Source organism: Trachypithecus francoisi, unplaced genomic scaffold, assembly GCF_009764315.1.
Source record: "Trachypithecus francoisi isolate TF-2019V2 unplaced genomic scaffold, Tfra_2.0 Lachesis_group4, whole genome shotgun sequence".
NCBI classification, from domain to species: domain Eukaryota; kingdom Metazoa; phylum Chordata; class Mammalia; order Primates; family Cercopithecidae; genus Trachypithecus; species Trachypithecus francoisi.
Genome location: NW_022681469.1, coordinates 45,133,745 through 45,155,742, shown reverse-complemented (window position 1 = coordinate 45,155,742; position 21,998 = coordinate 45,133,745). Strand labels below are relative to the sequence as shown.

The 21,998-nt window shown below is 38.3% G+C and overlaps 1 protein-coding gene and 1 pseudogene across 1 annotated transcript in view; one reads left to right on the top strand and one right to left on the bottom strand.

Annotated features, from left to right (window-relative positions):
- Positions 1-21,998, top strand: part of FOXP2 (forkhead box P2) — a 624,730-nt gene that overhangs the window by 232,675 nt on the left and 370,057 nt on the right. The gene's annotated exons all lie outside the window — the stretch shown is intronic.
- LOC117072616 lies at positions 831-1,128 on the bottom strand (annotated as a pseudogene).

The following is a 21,998-nucleotide window of genomic DNA, read 5'->3' as shown; positions in this document are numbered from 1 at the left end:
ACACTTAAGTGCATGGATCAGTAGTCTCAGATAATTTAATAAGCAACACAAATGAATGGATTTGCCAGAGTACACTTTAGAATCCCAAGTTTGGAAAATAGCAGTAAACCTTAGCCTACCCAAAGATGACGTTAATCTTGAGCATTTTATTCTTTAATCAAGATTATGTGTTCACATAAGAACAACCTTTTCTGAAAAGTATCCTGTGGAGTTTTTTTTTCTTTTTTGAATGAGACTGTTAGGTGTATTCAAAAAATAATTATAATATATGTGTTTTTTACATATTATGTGAAATAATTAGGGGAAGGAAGAAAAATGTTAGAGTGACCTTAGCATCTTGAATCCTATGAACTTACAATAGCATATAGTACCACAGTAACATATATTGACACATTTGATTTGTGAAATACAAAGATCTGAGCCCTTGCATGAAGATATTTTGAACATCTGATGCAGAGAAATGAAGATCTCTTATTTGATTGCCTGGGTCAGATGAAAAGTAAACATTTATAGAGGATAGATCAATAAAAGAATTTTGTAAGAAAATTTCTGAACTTGCTGATTAGAGGCAGTATCTCTCTTCAACCTTATAACGATTCTGCCACATTAATGCTTTCTCTTATAATGTATCTTGTGGTTTCTCCAAATTCAAGATAATTTCTATCTGTGCCCCTCTTAAATGTGTATAATTAAAAAAAAATTTTTGCTAATACATTTCATTTGTTTCACAGGTGATGATTTATGCTTACTTTTAGTTATATCCACTATATGCTTTTTTTTTTTTTCTGTCAAGCTGCTCTTTATTTCAGGGAGAGGGCAGGGCAGGGGGCTCAGTCTTTCTTGGCAGCGACTTTTCTCATGGTCCCCAGAACGTTTCTCAGCTCCTCCTGCCTCCTCTTGGCGCGGATGTGTCCCCATCCTTTTCTTGATGAATTTGAGGGCCCGTTTGTCCTTGGAGACCTTCAGTAACTCCATGGCGTGCCGCTCCTATGGGGCGAACCCACACACCTCTCGGATCATGTCCCGCACAAACTTGTTGTGTTTGGTCAGGCTCTCGTGGTGGTGGCTGTGCCTGGGCTGGCTCACGTTCTTGGTTACTTTGTGGCCCTTGTTGAGGCCCATGGTCATAGGGGTTGCCCAGAGCCAGGGCTGCTGCTTTTCGATGGTGGGCGTAGCAGAAGCACTATATGTATTTTTTGCCTTGAAGTGCCCAATGGTCCATCAGTTCGCACAACTATTAACTATGTTTTGTAATGATTTTCACCAACCCTGCCACAGTTAGGCGTAAAGGATACATTGCATTCTCATAAGAACAATAAGCCATCTGAAAGAAATCCTTGACACTTTTTTGCCTTTTAAAGTAATGTTGTCAGTCAAGAGCTGCTTTAGCTCTTGACCATGACTTTGACTCTTTTCCCTCCATGGGATTCAGTCCGTTTCCAGGTTCAGTCAGTTTCAGGGTTCAGGTTGTTTCTAAAAGTATGTGAGGCTGAATAAGAATAAACATGCTCCATGTTCCCTTGTGAGAGAACTGAGAGGTTATCACATTGCAGTTTTTCTTCAGGTAGTGGTGCTGAAAGTATAGTTACCTAGTATTTTTAAAATAATGCTCTATGTTTAATGTTCCAGTGCCCTTATATTGTATACTTATCTTCATTATTATATTCTATACTTAATTCCTTCTGATTGATCAGTAAATGTTAAAGTCTGTTCCTTTATCTAGAAGTACATCTTATTTGCAATGGACTCCAACCATTTATTTCTTTTGAGATTTTGGTTTTGAGTGTGAACTTGCCCTCAGGAAATCATGTGTCAGGAACAGTTTTCTCAAAATGAGAAGAACATTACATGGAAATCTGACAAGGCTTAGTTCCTTTAACAGTGTATTCTAAACTTGTAGCAACATGCCAAACTGCAGATCAGAGAACTTGTAGCAGAAGAGCTGTGTTTGGTAAGTCATTTCCTGTGCTCACCCTTGACTTCTCCTGTCTCTCTATTCACCACTTGTTCCTGCTTTGTCTTTATGCTTCATTCTCCTTTTCAAAATACTTGTCTTCTTTACATTATTCGTATTAAGTAGTGTATGTTCTTTGGTATTACTGTCTGGTCTCTCAGTCAGCACCGTAAGCTTAGAATAGTAACAACAATAATAGAAATAACATTAATAATACTATCCAACATGTTGCAGTGTCAGGTATTCTTCTCAGTTATCCACCAGCATTAGCTCATTGAATATTCACAATCTAATAGTTATATACTTGTGAGGTATAAGACAATATAATCTTCATTTTACAGCTGAAGGTGTGGGGCCCAGAAACGTTAAATAATTTGCCCAGTGTTACCTAGTTACTGTGTGACAGAACTAAGACTTGAACTAAGGCAGTTTAGCTTCAAAGCTCTCCAGAACTCTATTGCCCGGGACTATTGAACAACTTCTCCTCTCATGTGATTTCACTCATGGCCTAAAACCCAGTATGTAATTTAAGCATAAAGAGGTTTGTGATGCAGTTCCACACCTGTATGTTAAATTTTTGGAAGCTGGCATAGTCGAAATCAGTTAACTTCTGAATTACAGAATGCATTTTATTTTATTTTTATTTTATTTTATTTTTTTTTGAGACGGAGTCTCGCTCTGTCGCCCAGGCTGGAGTGCAGTGGCCGGATCTCAGCTCACTGCAAGCTCTGCCTCCCGGGTTTAGCCATTCTCCTGCCTCAGCCTCCAGAGTAGCTGGGACTACAGGCGCCCGCCACCTCGCCCGGCTAGTTTTTTTAGTATTTTTAGTAGAGACGGGGTTTCACCGTGTTAGCCAGGATGGTCTCGATCTCCTGACCTCGTGATCCACCCGTCTCGGCCTCCCAAAGTGCTGGGATTACAGGCTTGAGCCACCGTGCCCGGCCTAGAATGCATTTTAAATAAATCACTTTTCTTTCAAATAGAGACACGTGGACTAAGGTATGAAAATATTAGTAAGAACTCATGAACCATACATACAGAATTAGAAAGAATGACTTGTATTTAGTGTTTCAGTCAACTGAAAGGGATTGTTTCATATACTTTAAAATTTTAGTAGGCTAACATGCATTCTGAAACTTTATTTTCAGTATAGGTTTAATTGTCTTACATAATTACAACAAAAATATGCTAAAACTGAATGTTGCAATCTTAAAAATAATACTGCTCAAGGTAAATAACTATACAATATATCATTCAAGATGCTTTTGTGAGTAAAAAGGATTCTGTTAGTATTTACCCCAAACAATAGGTATGTATTGGGACTATCTTGGGTGAAGATGTATGGACACTCTACTTGAAGCAGAAGCTGTTAGTTGTCATTCCAACATCCTTTCTTCTCTTTTTTCTTCGATAACAGAACCCTGATATTATTAAGACATACTTTATTACTATACATAGCATATACTTCATGGGAAACTGACCCCATGTCTAGTTCCAAGAGGTGGATCCTGACTAGGTAAAACCAATTATGATGATCCTGTTCTTTTCCCAGTATAGCTTATTTATAGTTTATTATTAATTTAATAAATATTAAATAATGTGAAGTAACTTCTCTAAAGTTATATAAATAAATAAATTTAGTGTTTAATTTATTAAACATGAAGCCCTTTCTACCTCTTGATCAACTGAGATAGTAACTTTCTATTTAATATATTTTGATTTAGAATTTTTGTCACTTAAAGTTATAAATATTCTAACTAATATACTCATTTTAATCACTATTTGAGGAGTCAGACTGTCACCAGACTTTCACATTACAGGGATTTCTATTTGCATAATGCAGAGTGGGTTTAGGGGAGAGGACTGAGGAGCTTAATAGGGAAAACAGGGATGGAAGTTTATCTCCCAAGAGTTCAGAAAGGTTATTAAAATGAATCGAAAAGTGGTTTCTTTGTCTTTTGTCTTCTGAAAATGATTTAAGGAAATCAAAGGATTACACAGTACTCATTTACACTTTCAGGTTGACATAGATATTCCTTGCAATTTCTGTGACATTTTCTTACAGGAAGGCTTATTCCAATTCTTCCAGCAACTACCCTAACACACACTCACACACTCACACACTCACACACACACACACACACACACACACACATACTTCACTTTTGGTGGGATTTTTGAGAGGAAATGGAAAAGAGATTTAAGCTACTAGCTTTTTCTTATCTGAAGATAGCTGCTTCTCTGGTTCTTATTGTTATACTTTAGGCAATTAGATATATAGATTTTATATTTCTTTACATCACAGATGACGATTCAATCTATATAACATAGGAAAGGGAACTGGTTAAGTTAGAGTATACAAAACAATATAATAACAAATAATATTTAGATAAGTGAATAATGCAGGTGTGAAGCACTATTTAAATAACATTTTCCTTAAAATATGTATTTATTTATTAAAAAATTATATGCAAAAATATTGGTGATTATTTCTGGGAGACAGAGGTATATAAAATATTTTCATTTTCCTATTTATATATTTAATTATTTTCTATATTATTTCAACTTTGTTCATCAAACACATTTTTTTCCTGAAACAAGAACAAATATTAAAATAAAATAGGAAAAAGTTCTTATTCTCAACGGGCTGCAATTCTCTGAGTAGTACACTACTATAGGTATAATTAACCAGATGCCTCATTGCTCAAGCATTCTTAGTAATAAAGATTTAATATATCTTTTCTTGTGTTTCTGCTTAGAATTTTAATACCTATAAAGACAATGTTGTTGTGAATCACAACATCATTAGAAACTGGAATTTTCACTTGGAGAGTTTTTTTTTTTTCTTGATATCTGTACACTTTTCAAAACATGTAAATGTTAGCTGCTAAATGGCTTATCTTTAAAAACTGTCTTTCATAAAATCTGAAAAACACTCCTTTTCATTGTGAGAGATAATTTAGAATTAATCCTAAGACAGAACTGACTAGGCCACGTGATTCTTAGCCCCATGAGAATGAGATACAAATCCCCTTTTACACAACCATGTTTTAATTCTCCCTTTACTAATATGAAATGCAAACTTTTAGATATATATTTGAGATATATTATTTTAAAAAGTAATATAATGTAAATGAATGATATGCTCAAATTAGAATTAATATTCCCTATCTTAACGAAATAGTCATGTAAATGCCCTAATTGCAGAATAGCCATAATTTTGACAGCTAAAAAGAGTGATACATAGACCATCATTAGTGCTGTTTTTCAAAATGCTGAAAACCAGACAGGTTAGAAACAAAACAAATGTTACTTTGATATAAGCATCATTGAACTTCTGGAAAATTCATTCTATATTAAGAATATAAAAATACCTTTATTTCATACATAAAATAAGGTTAGGTCTAGTCACAAGTTTTTTAGTTTCACAAATATTTGGAGAAAGTCTTGAAAGATGTAATAGCATTCCTCATTATTGTGGATGACTACCAAACATAACTCCTGTCCACACATGTTAACCATGTCTCAAATTGTTGCTACATTCAAAAATTCTTCCCATAATTTTCAAAACTCCTGTTAAATAGTGCTATGCCCCTCACTGAGGAGCTTTGGTTTTGGTACCAGGAGACCTAAGTGCTTCATCTCTGCTACCATCTGTGAAGTTGGACAAATGTGTTTATCTTTCTGAAGTTCAGGTCTGTGATTTATTTATGGAAAATGATATAAATGAAAAGGACATTTTGCACAGGGTGTCCATCATCTCTTTTAAAAGTATAACATTTTGTAATTCTGTAAAATAAAGTCCCTATCTTATTAGCATAACTTGGAGGAATCCTCTAAGAATGTTTGTTTAGAAAGATTAACTTTCTAAAATGATTCCCTTGCATCTCAAGACCTGGTCAACATCTTAAACAATGAGTATTTCCCCTGACTTCCAGTACTTGGGATTTGTGTAAATTCTCTGTGGCTTTCTGCCATACTTTTTAGGCAGCTCATTAAACGTAATTAAAATGGTAGAAGTATCACCCATCACTATATGACAACATTTGACAAGTTCATCATTAGTGATTTGTATAAAAAGCAGAAGTGATTAATGATAAAAAGCAGAAGTAAATCTCTGAGGCTGTTGATTAGTAGAATTCAACCCATAATTTGCTCTTATTGAATTTTAACTTTTAGATCGTAATTATCATGATTACTTAACAATATTTATTGACTGCTGTCTTACATGTAATTCCATATTTTGATCTTTGTTAACTAATTCAAATTTTTGTAGGAATCTCCATGTTACAACAGGGGTTGGTAGAGCATGCATTCGCACATGTGCAAATATGATTCATTCAGAGAAATCACCGTATACACCTGTATAGTCACAACATATGAACTTTTGATGGTAACACCATTGGGTTTTAGAAATTTATATATATGTACAAATACCCATTTATTAATGCAAACCTATATGGAAGTTCCTACTTGCTTCATACTTCTCAGTTTAAAAGCACTTTAAATATATTAAATCATATAAAACTCAACAACTTCAAGAGGAGTTCATACTGTCATTTATTCTATTTTAAAATAAACATAATTTGAAGTTAGTAAGAATAGAGACAGTATTTAAACTTAAGCAGTTTGGTTTCAGAATCGGTAATTTTAACCTATGAATTATTGTGATGGACACATCGAAAGATAACTCTATAATGAGCCAAAGTTTTGTATAATTCCCTTCCACTGAGGGAGGGTGGTACGACTTGTTTCTGGCTAACGAATATGGCACAGATGATAGAATAGTCATTCCATAAATATATGAGACTCCATTGTAGCATACTGGAGCAAGTGATTATTCTGCTGGACTTGAAGAAGAAAGCTGCCATGTTTTTGAGAAGACTGGGAAATGGCTACATCGTAAGGAACTGTCAACAGCCTCTAAAGAGTTGAAAGGATCCCCAGCTTAGAGCCAAAAAGAAAATGGAGATCTTGATCCTACAAATCCAGGAATGAATTCTGCCGACGATCAAGTCAGCTTAGAAGAGGATCCTGAGCTCAAGAAAAAGAACACAGCCTGGTTTATACCTTAACTGCAATCTTGTGAGAGCCTGAGCAGGTGACTCAGCTAAGATATGCCCAGACACCTGAGTTACAGAAATTGCAGGGTAATAAATGCATGTTCCATTATGCATCAAGTTAGTCATAATTTGTTACATAGCAATAAGTAGCTAATACAATTTTGAATAGTTGAAATAAAACCCCATATCACTTATTTTTAAATAAGTAATTGTCACAGATAACGTGGAAGTTGAAATGATTTTTTTAATTAATTAATTATTATTATTATACTTCAAGTTCTAGGGTACATGTGCATAACGTGCAGGATTGTTACATATGTATACTTGTGCCATGTTGGTGTGCTGCACCCATCAACTCGTCAGCACCCATCAACTCGTCATTTACATCAGGTATAACTCCCAATGCAATCCCTCCCCCTTCCCCCCTCCGCATGATAGGCCCCAGTGTGTGATGTTCCCCTTCCCGAGTCCAAGTGATCTCATTGTTCAGTTCCCACCTATGAGTGAGAACATGTGGTGTTTGGTTTTCTGTTCTTCTGATAGTTTGCTAAGAATGATGGTTTCCAGCTGCATCCATGTCCCTACAAAGGACACAAACTCATCCTTTCTTATGGCTGCATAGTATTCCATGGTGTATATGTGCCACATTTTCTAATCCAGTCTGTCACTGATGGACATTTGGGTTGATTCCAAGTCTTTGCTATTGTGAATAGTGCCGCAATAAACATACGTGTGCATGTGTCTTTATAGCAGCATGATTTATAATCCTTTGGGTATATACCAGTAGTGGGATGGCTGGGTCATATGGTACATCTAGTTCTAGACCTTGAGGAATCGCCATACTGTTTTCCATAATGGTTGAACTAGTTTACAATCCCACCAACAGTGTAAAAGTGTTCCTATTTCTCCACATCCTCTCCAGCACCTGGTGTTTCTGACTTTTTAATGATTGCCATTCTAACTGGTGTGAGATGGTATCTCATTGGGTTTTGATTTGCATTTCTCTGATGGCGAGTGATGATGAGCATTTTTTCATGTGTCTGTTGGCTGTATGAATGTCTTCTTTGAGAAATGTCTGTTCATATCTCCTTGCCCACTTTTGATGGGTTGTTTTTTTTTTTTTTTGTAAATTTGTTTGAGTTCTTTGTAGGTTCTGGATATTAGCCTTTGTCAGATGAGTAGATTGCAAAAATTTTCTCCATTCTGTAGGTTGCCTGTTCATTCTGATGGTAGTTTCTTTTGCTGTGCAGAAGCTCTTAGTTTAATTAGATCCCATTTGTCATTTTGGCTTTTGCTGCCATTGCTTTTGGTGTTTTAGACATGAAGTACTTGCCCATGCCTATGTCCTGAATGGTACTACCTAGGTTTTCTTCTAGGGTTTTTATGGTACTAGGTTTAACATTTAAGTCTCTAATCCATCGTGAATTAATTTTGGTATAAGGAGTAAGGAAAGGATCCAGTTTCAGCTTTCTACTTATGGCTAGCCAATTTTCCCAGCACCATTTATTAAATAGGGAATCCTTTCCCCATTTCTTGTTTTTGTCAGGTTTGTCAAAGATCAGATGGCTGTAGATGTGTGGCATTATTTCTGAGGGCTCTGTTCTGTTCCATTGGTCTATATCTCTGTTTTGGTACCAGTACCATGCTGTTTTGGGTACTGTAGCCTTGTAGTATAGTTTGAAGTCAGGTAGCATGATGCGTCCAGCTTTGTTCTTTTGACTTAGGGTTGTCTTGGCAATGCGGGCTCTTTTTGGTTCCATATGAACTTTAAAGCAATTTTTTCCAATTCTGTGAAGAAACTCATTGGTAGCTTAATGTGGATGGCATTGAATCTATAAATAACCTTGGGCAGTATGGGCATTTTCATGATATTGATTCTTCCTATCCATGAGCATGGTATGTTCTTCCATTTTTTGTGTCCTCTTTTATTTCACTGAGCAGTGGTTTGTAGTTCTCCTTGAAGAGGTCCTTTACATCCCTTGTAAGTTGGATTCCTAGGTATTTTATTCTCTTTGAGGCAATTGTGAATGGAAGTTCATTCCTGATTTGGCTCTCTGTTTGTCTGTTACTGGTGTATAAGAATGCTTGTGATTTTTGCACATTAATATTGTATCGTGAGACTTTGCTGAAGTTTCTTATCAGCTTAAGGAGATTTTGGGCTGAGACAATGGGGTTTTCTAAATATACAATCATGTCATCTGCAAACAGGGACAATTTGACTTCTCCTTTTCCTAACTGAATACCCTTGATTTCTTTCTCTAGCCTGATTGCCCTAGCCAGAACTTCCAACACTATGTTGAATAGGAGTGGTGAAAGAGGGCATCCCTGTCTTGTGCCAGTTTTCAAAGGGAATTTTTCCAGTTTTTTCTCATTCAGTATGATGTTGGCTGTGGGTTTGTCATAAATAGCTCTTATTATTTTGAGGTATGTTCCATCAATACCGAATTTATTGAGCATTTTTAGCATGAAGGGCTGTTGAATTTTGTCAAAAGCCTTTTCTGCATCTATTGAGATAATCATGTGGTTCTTGTCTTTGGTTCTGTTTATATGCTGGATTACGTTTATTGATTTGTGAATGTTGAACCAGCCTTGCATCCCAGGGATGAAGCCCACTTGATCATGGTGGATAAGCTTTTTGATGTGCTGCTGTATCCGGTTTGCCAGTATTTTATTGAGGATTGTTGCATCGATGTGCATCAGGGATATTGGTCTAAAATTCTCTTTTTTTTATTGTGTATCTGCCAGGCTTTGGTATCAGGATGATGTTGGCCTCATAAAAAGAGTTAGGGAGGATTCCCTCTTTTTCTATTGATTGGAATAGTTTCAGAAGGAATGGTACCAGCTCCTCCTTGTACCTCTGATAGAATTCAGCTGTGAATCTATCTGGTCCTGGACTTTTTTTGGTTGGTAGGCTATTAATTATTGCCTCAATTTCAGAGCCTGCTATTGGTCTATTCAGGGATTCAACTTCTTCCTGGTTTAGTCTTGGAAGAGTGTAAGTGTCCAGGAAATTATCCATTTCTTCTAGATTTTCTAGTTGATTTGCGTAGAGGTGTTTATAGTATTCTCTGATGGTAGTTTGTATTTCTGTGGGGTCGGTGGTGATATCCCCTTTATCATTTTTTATTGCGTCTATTTGATTCTTCTCTCTTTTCTTCTTTATTAGTCTTGCTAGCGGTCTGTCAATTTTGTGGAACTTTTCAAAAAACCAACTCCTGGATTCATTGATTTTTTGGAGGGTTTTTTGTGTCTCTATCTCCTTCAGTTCTGCTCTGATCTTAGTTATTTCTTGCCTTCTGCTAGCTTTTGAATGTGTTTGCTCTTGCCTCTCTAGTTCTTTTAATTATGATGTTAGAGTGTCAATTTTAGATCTCTCCTGCTTTCTCTTGTGGACATTTAGTGCTATAAATTTCCCTCTACACACTGCTTTAAATGTGTCCCAGAGATTCTGGTATGTTGTATCTTTGTTCTCATTGGTTTCAAAGAACATCTTTATTTCTGCTTTCATTTCATTATGAACCCAGTAGTCATTCAGGAGCAGGTTGTTCAGTTTCCATGTAGTTGAGCGGTTTTGATTGAGTTTCTTAGTCCTGAGTTCTAGTTTGATTGCACTGTGGTCTGAGAGACAGTTTGTTATAATTTCTGTTCTTGTACATTTGCTGAGGAGTGCTTTACTTCCAATTATGTGGTCAATTTTGGAATAAGTGTGATGTGGTGCTGAGAAGAATGTATACTCTGTTGATTTGGGGTGGAGAGTTCTGTAGATGTCTATTAGGTCCGCTTGGTGCAGAGATGAGTTCAATTCCTGGATATCCTTGTTAACTTTCTGTCTCATTGATCTGTCTAATGTTGACAGTGGGGTGTTTAAGTCTCCTATTATTATTGTATGGGAGTCTAAGTCTCTTTGTAAGTCTCTAAGGACTTGCTTTATGAATCAGGGTGCTCCTGTATTGGGTGCATATATATTTAGGATAGTTAGCTCTTCCTGTTGAATTGATCCCTTTACTATTATGTAACGGCCTTCTTTGTCTCTTTTGATCTTTGATGGTTTAAAGTCTGTTTTATCAGAGACTAGGATTGCAACCCCTGCTTTTTTTTGTTCTCCATTTGCTTGGTAGATCTTCCTCTATCCCTTTATTTTGAACGTATGTATGTCTCTCCATGTGAGATGAGTCTCCTGAATACAGCAAACTGATGGGTCCTGATTCTTTATCGAGTTTGCCAGTCTGTGTCTTTTAATTGGAGCCTTTAGTCCATTGACATTTAAGGTTAATATTGTTATGTGTGAACTTTATCCTGCCATTATGATATTAACTGGTTATTTTGCTCGTTAGTTGATGCAGTTTCTTCCTAACCTTGATGGTCTTTACAATTTGGTATGTTTTGCAATGGCTGGTACCGGTTATTCCTTTCCACGTTTAGTGCTTCCTTCAGGGTCTCTTGTAAGGCAGGCCTGGTGGTGACAAAATCTCTAAGCATTTGCTTATCTGTAAAGGATTTTATTTCTCCTTCACTTATGAAACTTAGTTTGGCTGGATATGAAATTCTGGGTTGAAAATTCTTTTCTTTAAGAACGTTGAATATTGACCCCCACTCTCTTCTGGCTTGTAGAGTTTCTGCCGAGAGATCTGCTGTTAGTCTGATTGGCTTCCCTTTGTGGGTAACCCGACCTTTCTCTCTGGCTGCCCTTAAGATTTTTTCCTTCATTTCAACTTTGGTGAATCTGGCAATTATGTGTCTTGGAGTTGCTCTTCTGGAGGAGTATCTTTGTGGTGTTCTCTGTATTTCCTGAATTTGAATGTTGGCCTGCCCTACTAGGTTGGGGAAGTTCTCCTGGATGATATCCCAAAGAGTGTTTTCCAACTTGGTTCCATTTTCTCCCTCACTTTCAGGCACTCCAATCAGACGTAGATTTGGTCTTTTTACATAATCCCATATTTCTTGCAGGCTTTGTTCATTTCTTTTTCTTCTTTTTTCTTTTGGTTTCTCTTCTCGCTTCATTTCATTCATTTGATCCTCAATCGCTGATACTCTTTCTTCCAGTTGATCGAGTCGGTTACTGAAGCTTGTGCATTTGTCACGTATTTCTCATGTCATGGTTTTCATCTCTGTCATTTCGTTTAAGATCTTCTCTGCATTAATTATTCTAGCTATCAATTCTTCCACTCTTTTTTCAAGATTTTTAGTTTCTTTGCGCTGGGTATGTAATTCCTCCTTTAGCTCTGAGAAGTTTGATGGACTGAAGCCTTCTTCTCTCATCTTGTCAAAGTCATTCTCTGTCCAGCTTTGATCCGTTGCTGGTGATGAGCTGTGCTCCTTTGCAGGGGGAGATGCACTCTTATTTTTTGAATTTCCAGCTTTTCTGCCCTGCTTTTTCCCCATCTTTGTGGTTTTATCTGTCTCTGGTCTTTGATGATGGTGATGTACTGATGGGGTTTTGGTGTAGGTTTCCTTCCTGTTTGATAGTTTTCCTTCTAACAGTCAGGACCCTCAGCTGTAGGTCTGTTGGAGATTGCTTGAGGTCAACTCCAGACCCTTTTTGCCTGGGTATCAGCAGCAGAGGCTGCAGAAGATAGAATATTGCTGAACAGCGACTGAACCTTTCTGATTCTTACTTTGGAAGCTTCCTCTCAGGGGTGTACTCCACCGTGTGAGGTGTGGGGTGTCAGTCTCCCCCTAGTGAGGGATGTCTCCCAGTTAGGCTACTCAGGGGTCAGGGACCCACTTGAGCAGGCAGACTGTCCCTTCTCAGATCTCAACCTCTGTGTTGGGAGATCCACTGCTCTCTCTAAAGCTGTCAGACAGAGTCGTTTGCATCTGCAGAGGTTTCTGCTGCTTTTTGTTGTTGTTGTTTAGCTGTGCCCTGTCCCCAGAGGTGGAGTCTACAGAGACAGGCAGGCTTCCTTGAGCTGTTGTGAGCTCCACCCAGTTTGAGCTTCCCAGCGGCTTTGTTTACCTATTTAAGCCTCAGCAATGGCGGGCGCCCCTCCCCCAGCCTTGCTGCTGCCTTGTGGTTAGATCGCAGATTGCTGTGCTAGCAATGAGGGAGGCTCCGTGGGCTTGGGGCCCTCCCGGCCAGGTGTGGGATATAATCTCCTGGTGTGCCCATTTGCTTAAAGTGCAGTATTGGGGTGGGAATTACCCGATTTTCCAGGTGTTGTGTGTCTCAGTTCCCCTGGCTAGGAAAAGGGATTCCCTTCCCCTTTGCGCTTCCGAGGTGAGGCAATGCCTCGCCCTGCTTCAGCTCTCGCTGTTTGGGCTGCAGCAGCTGACCAGCACTGATTGTCTGGCACTCCCTAGTGAGATGAACCCAGTACCTCAGTTGAAAATGCAGAAATCACCAGTCGTCTGTGTCACTCGCACTGGGAGTTGGAGACTGGAGCTGTTCCTATTCGGCCATCTTGCTCTGCCCCAAAATGATTTTTGAAGGATAAAATTGAGCTGTTTGGAATTTTGACTATGTGACTGTGAAAAATTCTACACATTCAAAAAGAGATATGATTGAAGGCAATTATATTTGCATCTGGGAAGATTTTAAGACATGTTTGTGAAATAGGAGATATTTATTAAAGAACTTACTATGTCTTAAAGGAAATCTCAACTTATAAAGTGAATTTGAAAGTCATTGAGGGATGTTAGTAGAAGGCTTGTTTGACCAAAGCACTGGAGCAGAGATTGACTGCACACAGAGCATTCATCTTTCATGCCCTCTATTCATCATTTTCCTTACCTCTTTTCTTTGTAGATCATTTTTAAACCTTTGTTTCCTGTTTAATCTCTTTTATAACCAGAGTTTTATTCCTTCTGCATTTTTCATCTGCTCACCCTTTTCTATTTGTTGTCTGCCTTAGAAATATGAAGGTAGAGGTTTTAAAAAATCTTCTTATTGATAATATACTTTTAATCTCAAATTTGGGGGCAAGTTAACTCATTTCTTTATAGTTTAGTTATTGGTTAGTTGTGAACTTTGTGACTCACTGTGATTAATAATTTGTAAAATAACTTAATTTTAAACAAAGTGTGTAAAAGTAGAACATTGACTGCATAAGCTGATACTCTAGGAATGAAACATGAGGTGTTTTATTCTGTTATTTATTATTTCACATTTTATGGCTGCAAGCTTTATACCCTTATGAAATCTTTAATAATTTTTAAGTATACTGATGAGAAGAAGTATGGCGAATACTTAACAGAAGGAATTCAAATGCAATTATAATTAGATAACATATAGTACATTGTAGTCTAAGTAATAACAAATAGGTAGGTGGATTTACTTTAAATATTTTAAAGTTCTTACTATAGGATTGTTTGCTTGTGCTATTACAAGTAACCTAGTACTTGTGGCCACAGAAAGAAGCCTTTAGCAAACAAAATAAACACTCTAGCTTCTAACGGTCTTGAATGAATATGGGTTTCTAAGTTTTGCATCTTAAACTCTAGTGGCTAATCATGTGAAGAATGGTAAATATGTGTGGGGAGACTCAATGCTAGATTGCAGAATAAATAAAATTTGTAAATAAAAATATCATTCATTTTTATCCTTCACTTTTATATTGTTAAAATAGAGGCTGGGCATGGTGACTCATGCCCGTAATTCCAACATTTTGGGAGGCTGAGGTGGGCAAATCACTTGAGGCCAGGAGTTCAACACCAGCCTGGCTAACATGACAAAATTGTCTCTGCTAAAAATACAAAAATTAGCCAGAAGTGGTGGTGCATGCCTGTAGTCCCAGCTACTCGGGAGGCTGAGACATGAGAATCACTCGAATGCAGGATGTGGAGGTTGCAGTGAGCCAAGATCGCGCAACTGCACTCCAGCCTAGCTGACAGAGCAGGACTCTGTCTCATTCATATATATATATATATATATATATATATATATATATATATATAATGTACATGTGGAAATTTCATAAATTGAAGTTCAGAATACTTCTTTATAATCCATGTTCTTAATGATGCTTTGTCTTTACTGTTAATAGTTAACTATTTCCCACATACTCTTCTTTGCACATCCACAAAAATGGTTTGAAATGTTTCTGAAACAACATTAAAGGCATTTAAAAATAGAATAGATCATTTAAGAACAGAAGGCAATTCTGTGTGCTGAAGACATTAACTATACAAATAGTAAGCTAGTATGTATTTTGTCATTAAATATTTTATAAAATTTTTACTATGCTGTCTTATTCTGGATATTTTAAAAAGATTGTCATTTGTATCATTAATATAAGAATTAAAAAATACAATATGCTTGACCTCATTTGACTTTCTGATGTTGAATCATTTAAAAGGTTTGTAAGATGTTTAATTACCAAAAGGTATGATCATTATTCATCTCATCATTTGATATTTAACGTCAACTGAATTGCCTCCCTGGAGTGCACTGTGTTTCACAGATCAATGAATTTACCAAGATCTTGAAGGAGAGCTTTAAACGTTCATTGAAAAGAAGGAAAAATATATCCCTCTTGTAAAATGGCTTACATATTCATTTCATCAGCTTCATAATTATTTTATTTACTTCTGTGAATAAGTCTCCTTATAACAGTATTTTTGAAGTTTTATGTATCCTTTCAGTAAATTGAATTATAGTGTTAATCAGATTTGTTTTACTCAAATGCACTGAAAATTCTGTAACAGAGAAATACAGAGGTAGATTTCTTGAATAAATTCTACTTTTGAGAGCTATCTTAAATGACTCATTTAAAATATGATTCTCAATATTCAGTACAACTTCTTTAAAATGATTCTTATAAAAACATTATTTTATATTCCATCCAGTCCTTACACATTTATGAGGAAATTGTACAGTAAGAAGTTTACAGCTGGAAGAGGAATTGTTCCTTCTTTCCCACTAGCTCCTTGGATGCTCCCTAGTTCTAATGTCATATCATTGAAACGCAGTTAATAAAAACACTTCAAGTTTATTGTGTTTGCTCCGTGCCAGGTCTTCTAATCACTTTACACATCTTAACTCATCTAATATTTCACCAGGCTTATAATGTGGGTATCACTATTCCCATTTTTTGCAATTATATAACTTCCCCAAGGTCACGTAGCTAATAAATAGAAGAACCAGACTTGGGCCCTTGTAAGTGGGTCTTAACCACTTGTACATACTGTCCCTTGGGCACAAGAGGAAAGTCATAAAAAAAGCAGTTGGGCTTTTTCTTTTTTACATTTTAGCCAAACTAATGTTAATCTTAATGAAAAATAATATAAGCCATCACTTTCTGTGCTACCCCTAATCTGAGGTGGTTTAGAGAACAGAAATTATATATATTAAAATTATAGGATGCTCAGTGTATTATTAGGTTAGCCAGAGTACCAGGTGTGGTATTTGATTTTACCCTATTTACATGTAATAAGTCAACCTGTTACTGTTTTGTGGATTCTGGCAGAAGACATGAAACTCTTAGAGCGAAAAGACTAATTACAACACAGCAAGCCACGTGAACATTCGTTTCCTTTGCTCCCAAATGCTGCAGGGGTGATACAGTATGGCCCAAATGGATCCTGTGCATACACAGGGTGTTCATTACAGCTGAGGAACACTCAGCTAGGAATAACTGCTACTTTTATAGAGAGCAATAAGCAAACCTGCTCTTTGTCCCAGATATAATACCTTATCCCTTAAGGTTATTCACTGCAAACACAACCCTAAGAAATACACCAGGTGAAAACTACATAGAATCTGTATTCTTAGTGCATCTGGCAAAAGATATAGGAGGGCAAGAAGCTTATGGAGAATGTCTTTATCAAGTCTGAACCGTGCACTATGTTAGTTTCTTATGGCTGCTCTAAAAATTACTGCAAACTTAGTGGTTTAAGACAACATAAACTTATTATCTTATAGTTCTGGAAGTCCGAAGTATGACATGGATTTCACTGGTCTAAAGTAAAGGTGTCAGGAGGGACATGTTTTTTGTTGTTGCTGTTGTTGTTGTTTTTTTCTGGAGGCGCAAGGGAAGAATCTGATTTCTAGCCTTTTCCAACTTCTAGAGGTTGCTTACATTTCTTGGCTTGGAGGCTCCTTCCATCTTCAAAGCCAGCCATGACTGGTTGAGTCTCTCAGATCGCATAACTCTGACATTGGCCTCTTCTGCCTACCTGTTCCACAGTTAGGACTCTTGTGATTACAGTGGGCCCACTGGCTAATTCCAGATCATCTCCCTATTTTAGGATCAGCTGATTAATAATTTTAATTCCATCTGCAGTCTTAATTCCTTTTCACTGTGTAACATAACATTTTCAAAGGTTCTGGGAATTCAGATGTGGACATCTTTGGGAAGCCATTATTCTACCTACCAAATATGCTGTCTTGATTTTTGGTGAATTTTCATGAGTTTGTGATGTTGTTGACCACTCTGATTAATTTGAGTGACAGAGGTTAGGATTAAATCATTCATTTTGTCTCATAAAGCATTTAACTAAGGCTACTGTTAATAGGATTTCAAGCAGCAGGATTAAGGCCACCTGTAAATGTTGACCTCATTTATGCCCCTCAGAGTCCTGACTCAGCCAATTTTGAATAACTAGCCAGGACAGACTAGTAGGTCTTATTTTAGCTAGACAAGATGTAGTCTAAGGCCAGTTAATGACCTGCATAATGGAGTTTAAACAGATACACTGGCCTGTAATCCCAACACTTTGGGAGGCCGAGGCGGGCAAATCACGAGGTCAGGAGATCGAGACCATCCTGGCTAACATGGTGAAACCCCATCTCTACTAAAAATACAAAAAAATTAGCTGGGTGTGGCGGCGGGTGCCTGTAGTCCCAGCTACTCGGGAGGCTGAGGCAGGAGAATGGCATGAACCCGGGAGGCGGAGCTTGCAGTGAGCCGAGATCGCGCCACTGCACTCCAGCCTGGGCGACAGAGCGAGACTCCGTTTCAAACAAAACAAAACAAAACAAAACAAAAAACCCAGATACCCTGATATTTAGTGTCATTATCAATCATTGCAGGGGGAAACAGGTGGACCAAAAAAGAACCCCCACATAGATGCATTCTGTGGCCCTTTCTCCTTTATATACAAACATGTAACTCAAAGGGGTACATCAGTTCTCTTCAAGATGCATTACCAAGCTTTATTTGGATCATCTTTTTACTTTAGTTTGGTTAAGTGACAGGCAGATTCACTGAATAGCTAGCTGCACTATGATTGCCATACATTTCATAACCCGAAGCCAATTGGGTATCAGGAGAAACAATTCATTTTAGGCATATTTAAATAAGGTTGGATTAATTTATGTGTTTGAATACATATTGGCAGTCGGGATGGGGAGAGGATGTTTAGGAGTTGCCAAAGATGGCATCAGGCACAACAAAATAGTTTAGGTGTCATGATGTTCACATTACCTTGTCTGTTTTTGTGGCTTGTGGATGGGGATGATAAACTGAGCAACAGGTCACATTACCAGCTGCAGGAGCTGCTTTACTTAAATGAACCATATGATTATTTTGCTGGGCTGTGGCACTAGATCTAGAAGGAAAGGAGCATCAATTGTTCCTCCCCTCTCACCTTCCAGGGTCGAAGGTCCTTTCACTTAGTGCCAGGATTATTGCTTTCACTTCATAGCCACAAATTTGGCATGCCACAATCCAGTAGCTATAATTTCATCTTTTTTCCAGACATCCTCTAGTTTTATCTCCATCTTTTATCTTAAAGGGCAGGATGGGAATAGAAGAAGAGCTTTTGTACAAAATAGAAACCTATGATAAGCCCACCTTGGCCCTCATAGGCCACTGTGGGGGACTCAGTGAACAATATACTCAATCAATTGGTCATTATACTAAATGACCTAGGATTATGTTAATCCAACTAGAGTATGCAAGGGACTGAACTACAATTAGTTGGAACTCCCTAGGTCTCCTCATAAGTGAGTTGCCACCTGGAAGGGATACCAACCAGGCTGACTGAGGATTAATGTGGATAAACTAAAGTGCATCATATCTAGAAACGTTCAGAGTAGAATCCTAAATTTTCAAAACAGGTCTATATAACCGTCACCCTTTTCATCCTAGTCATTATCCAGGAGATGGTCGAAGGCGATAAACCCTTTTTTTTTTTTTTTTTTTTTTTTGAGGCGGAGTCTCGCTCTGTGGCCCGGGCTGGAGTGCAGTGGCTGGATCTCAGCTCACTGCAAGCTCCGCCTCCCGGGTTTACGCCATTCTCCTGCCTCAGCCTCCCGAGTAGCTGGGACTACAGGCGCCGCCACCTCGCCCGGCTAGTTTTTGTATTTTTAGTAGAGACGGGGTTTCACCGTGTTAGCCAGGATGGTCTCGATCTCCTGACCTCGTGATCCGCCCATCTCGGCCTCCCAAAGTGCTGGGATTACAGGCTTGAGCCACCGCGCCCGGCCGATAAACCCTTTTAAGGGACAGCTGTATTTAGTGACCAAATTGTCCTGCTAAGGTGTGTAGACCAAAAAGAGATGAGAGATAAAGGACCAGAAATATTTCTGAATTGCTTTTTGAGGATACTGTACCAGTCTTCTGCAATCCAGATGCCTGTGGAAGGTAGAAGCATGGACTGTTCATCAGTTACCTTGGCTTGCGGTCTATTGTAGGGTGATCTTTGCAATAAAGATGTAGAATTGTCCATCTGTAGGTGGTCCATAAAGCTGAAAATATGACATAGTTAAGTTTCAGGGCCACAATATCATGGCCAGAATTTGCTGATTAGACTGAAACGGTGTCACTGTAATCCAAAAAAAGTCTCAACAGCAGTGAAGCATCAACAGCAGTAGCCCTGAGAGGGAGACAAAAGACTGAAATAGTCAGTTTGCCAGGGGCAGGTGGAGTCAATGCTGTTGAAAGGTAATTCTCCATGATTTTCTCAAGTTTCTACATATCTTGTAAGCAGAAATACTACCTAATCCTTTCAGAATGTGTATAGCAAACAGTTTTGGAAGATAGAGATACAGCTTTTATTTGCAGCAGAGAGCAGGTTTATTCACTTTTTGTTATAATAAAGACAATGTATCCTTCTGAGATAAAGATTAGACACGTGTATCTCCCTTTATAAAATATACTGGTTTCCTAAGGTAAGTGATCCTCTTTGTGTGCAGTGTCACTTGGCCCTCTTCTCGTCACTCTTTGGAAGCTGAAGCTCGGGAAACTGGTTTCTTGTTATCTATAATGTTAGACCCTTTCTCAGTTCTTGACAATCACCATAAGAAGTGTGGCTTCCTGTACCACTATACCAGGGCACCAGTTTATAGCAGGTGCTGTAAGTCTGGCATGCAGTGGTAGCTTCTGTATCAGAAACATAGAATTCTGAATTGTGTGTCTAGTTTATGATGGTGGGTCCACAGCCATGACTGGTATGATGATGGTACAGGCAGCAATAGTGGTAGTCTGGCTGGGAAAGGCTTGATCAGCATCTTAATTCTAATTGATCGCATCAGAGAACAGACTTTTTTTTTTTATTATTATACTTTAAGTTCTAGGGTACATGTGCATAATTTAATGTGGTCATCTTTAGGAATGACTCAGACTCTCTGATCAGCAGCTACAAATTTTTCCTCATAGTTCTCAGCTCTAAAGGGAGATGTATTTTTTTTTCTTTGAGACAGAGTCTCACTTTGTTGTCTAGGCTAGAGTGCAGTGGTGTGATCATAGCACTGCAGCTTCTGACTCTTAGGCTCCAGTGATCCTACAGCTGCAGCCTCCTGAAGACTGAGACTACAGGCACATGCCACCACACCCAACTCTTTTTTTTTTTTAAGATATGGGGTCCTACTACATTGCCCAGGCTTGTTTTGAACTCCTGGCCTCAAATGATCTTCCCACCTTGGCCTCCCAAAGTGCTGGGATTACAGGCGTGATCCACTGCACCTGGTGGGAGGTATCTTTAATCTGCCAGTCTCTGCTTTTCTAAGTGGTAGACCAAACATCTGGGATATTGTCAACAGTCCAAGATATAGTAAAAATGTGACAAGGCTCATAAAGTTGAGTTTCGGTTATTGCTACCTTGAGTTACACCCACCGAGCTGAGTAAGTAAGCAGCAGTAGTCTAAGAAACATCATGAAGTTTCAGCTTAGCCAGAGTATCAGGGAAGCAGGTCCAGGCACTTAGGGGAAGTCTATAAACTGAGGGACCAATTGAGATAGCAGCTTTACCTTGAGTGGTGTAGTTAGGGTGAATGTCTCCCCCAGAGGGGTAGCCGCCACTTGTTCATATAACATTGAGATGCCACTAGGACTAGGCTAACTGGCTCTTGAATGTACTATTTCCATTTGATTACAGAAGCCTATGAAGGCCCTTCCTAGCTTAATAGTCATCATGTCCAAGTTGACCCTACCGTCAAATGGGAATGTCAGGCCCGAGGGTCACATGAGTCCTCCATATGTCAAGTGTTAGGAGAGCATAGTAGCATATTAGCTGCCTTTTTTTTTTTTCAAGTGGGTGTACAGTGGCAGTATCAGGCAGGTGGCACTATTTTACTGGAAATGGTCTTTCTGAGTACTCTGGAAGGCACCAGAGTTTCTAGTTGAAGCTGTGGTTTTCCTTTCTCCTCTTTAGATTCTGTGTTGTTTGTTGTTGTTGTTGTTGTTGTTGTTGTTGGACAACCTGGGAGAAGTTAGGGAGGTGGAGGGGGGGACATAGGGGTGAAAGTGCACATCTCTCTATCGCCTGTCTTCATATGGCCATTGCTGAATAGAAGAATTTCTTCTGACATTTAAAGAACACTTTTTTAAGAGCAGGAGTGAAAGTTTATTAAAAAGCTCTCTAGCAGGAGTGAAAGGAAGTAAAGTACACTTGGAAGAGGGCCAAGTGGGTGACTTGAGAGGTCAAGTGTGCAGCTCAACCTTTTGACTTGGGGCTTTATATGTTGACATACTTCGGGGTCTTGTGTTACTTCTCCCCTGATTCTTGCCTTGTGGCGGGCTGTCTGCCTGCGCATGCTTGAGTCCACTCGACCACCTTCTGAGATCTTATGGGGAACTTGCAGATCACCAGTTTCAGGTGTT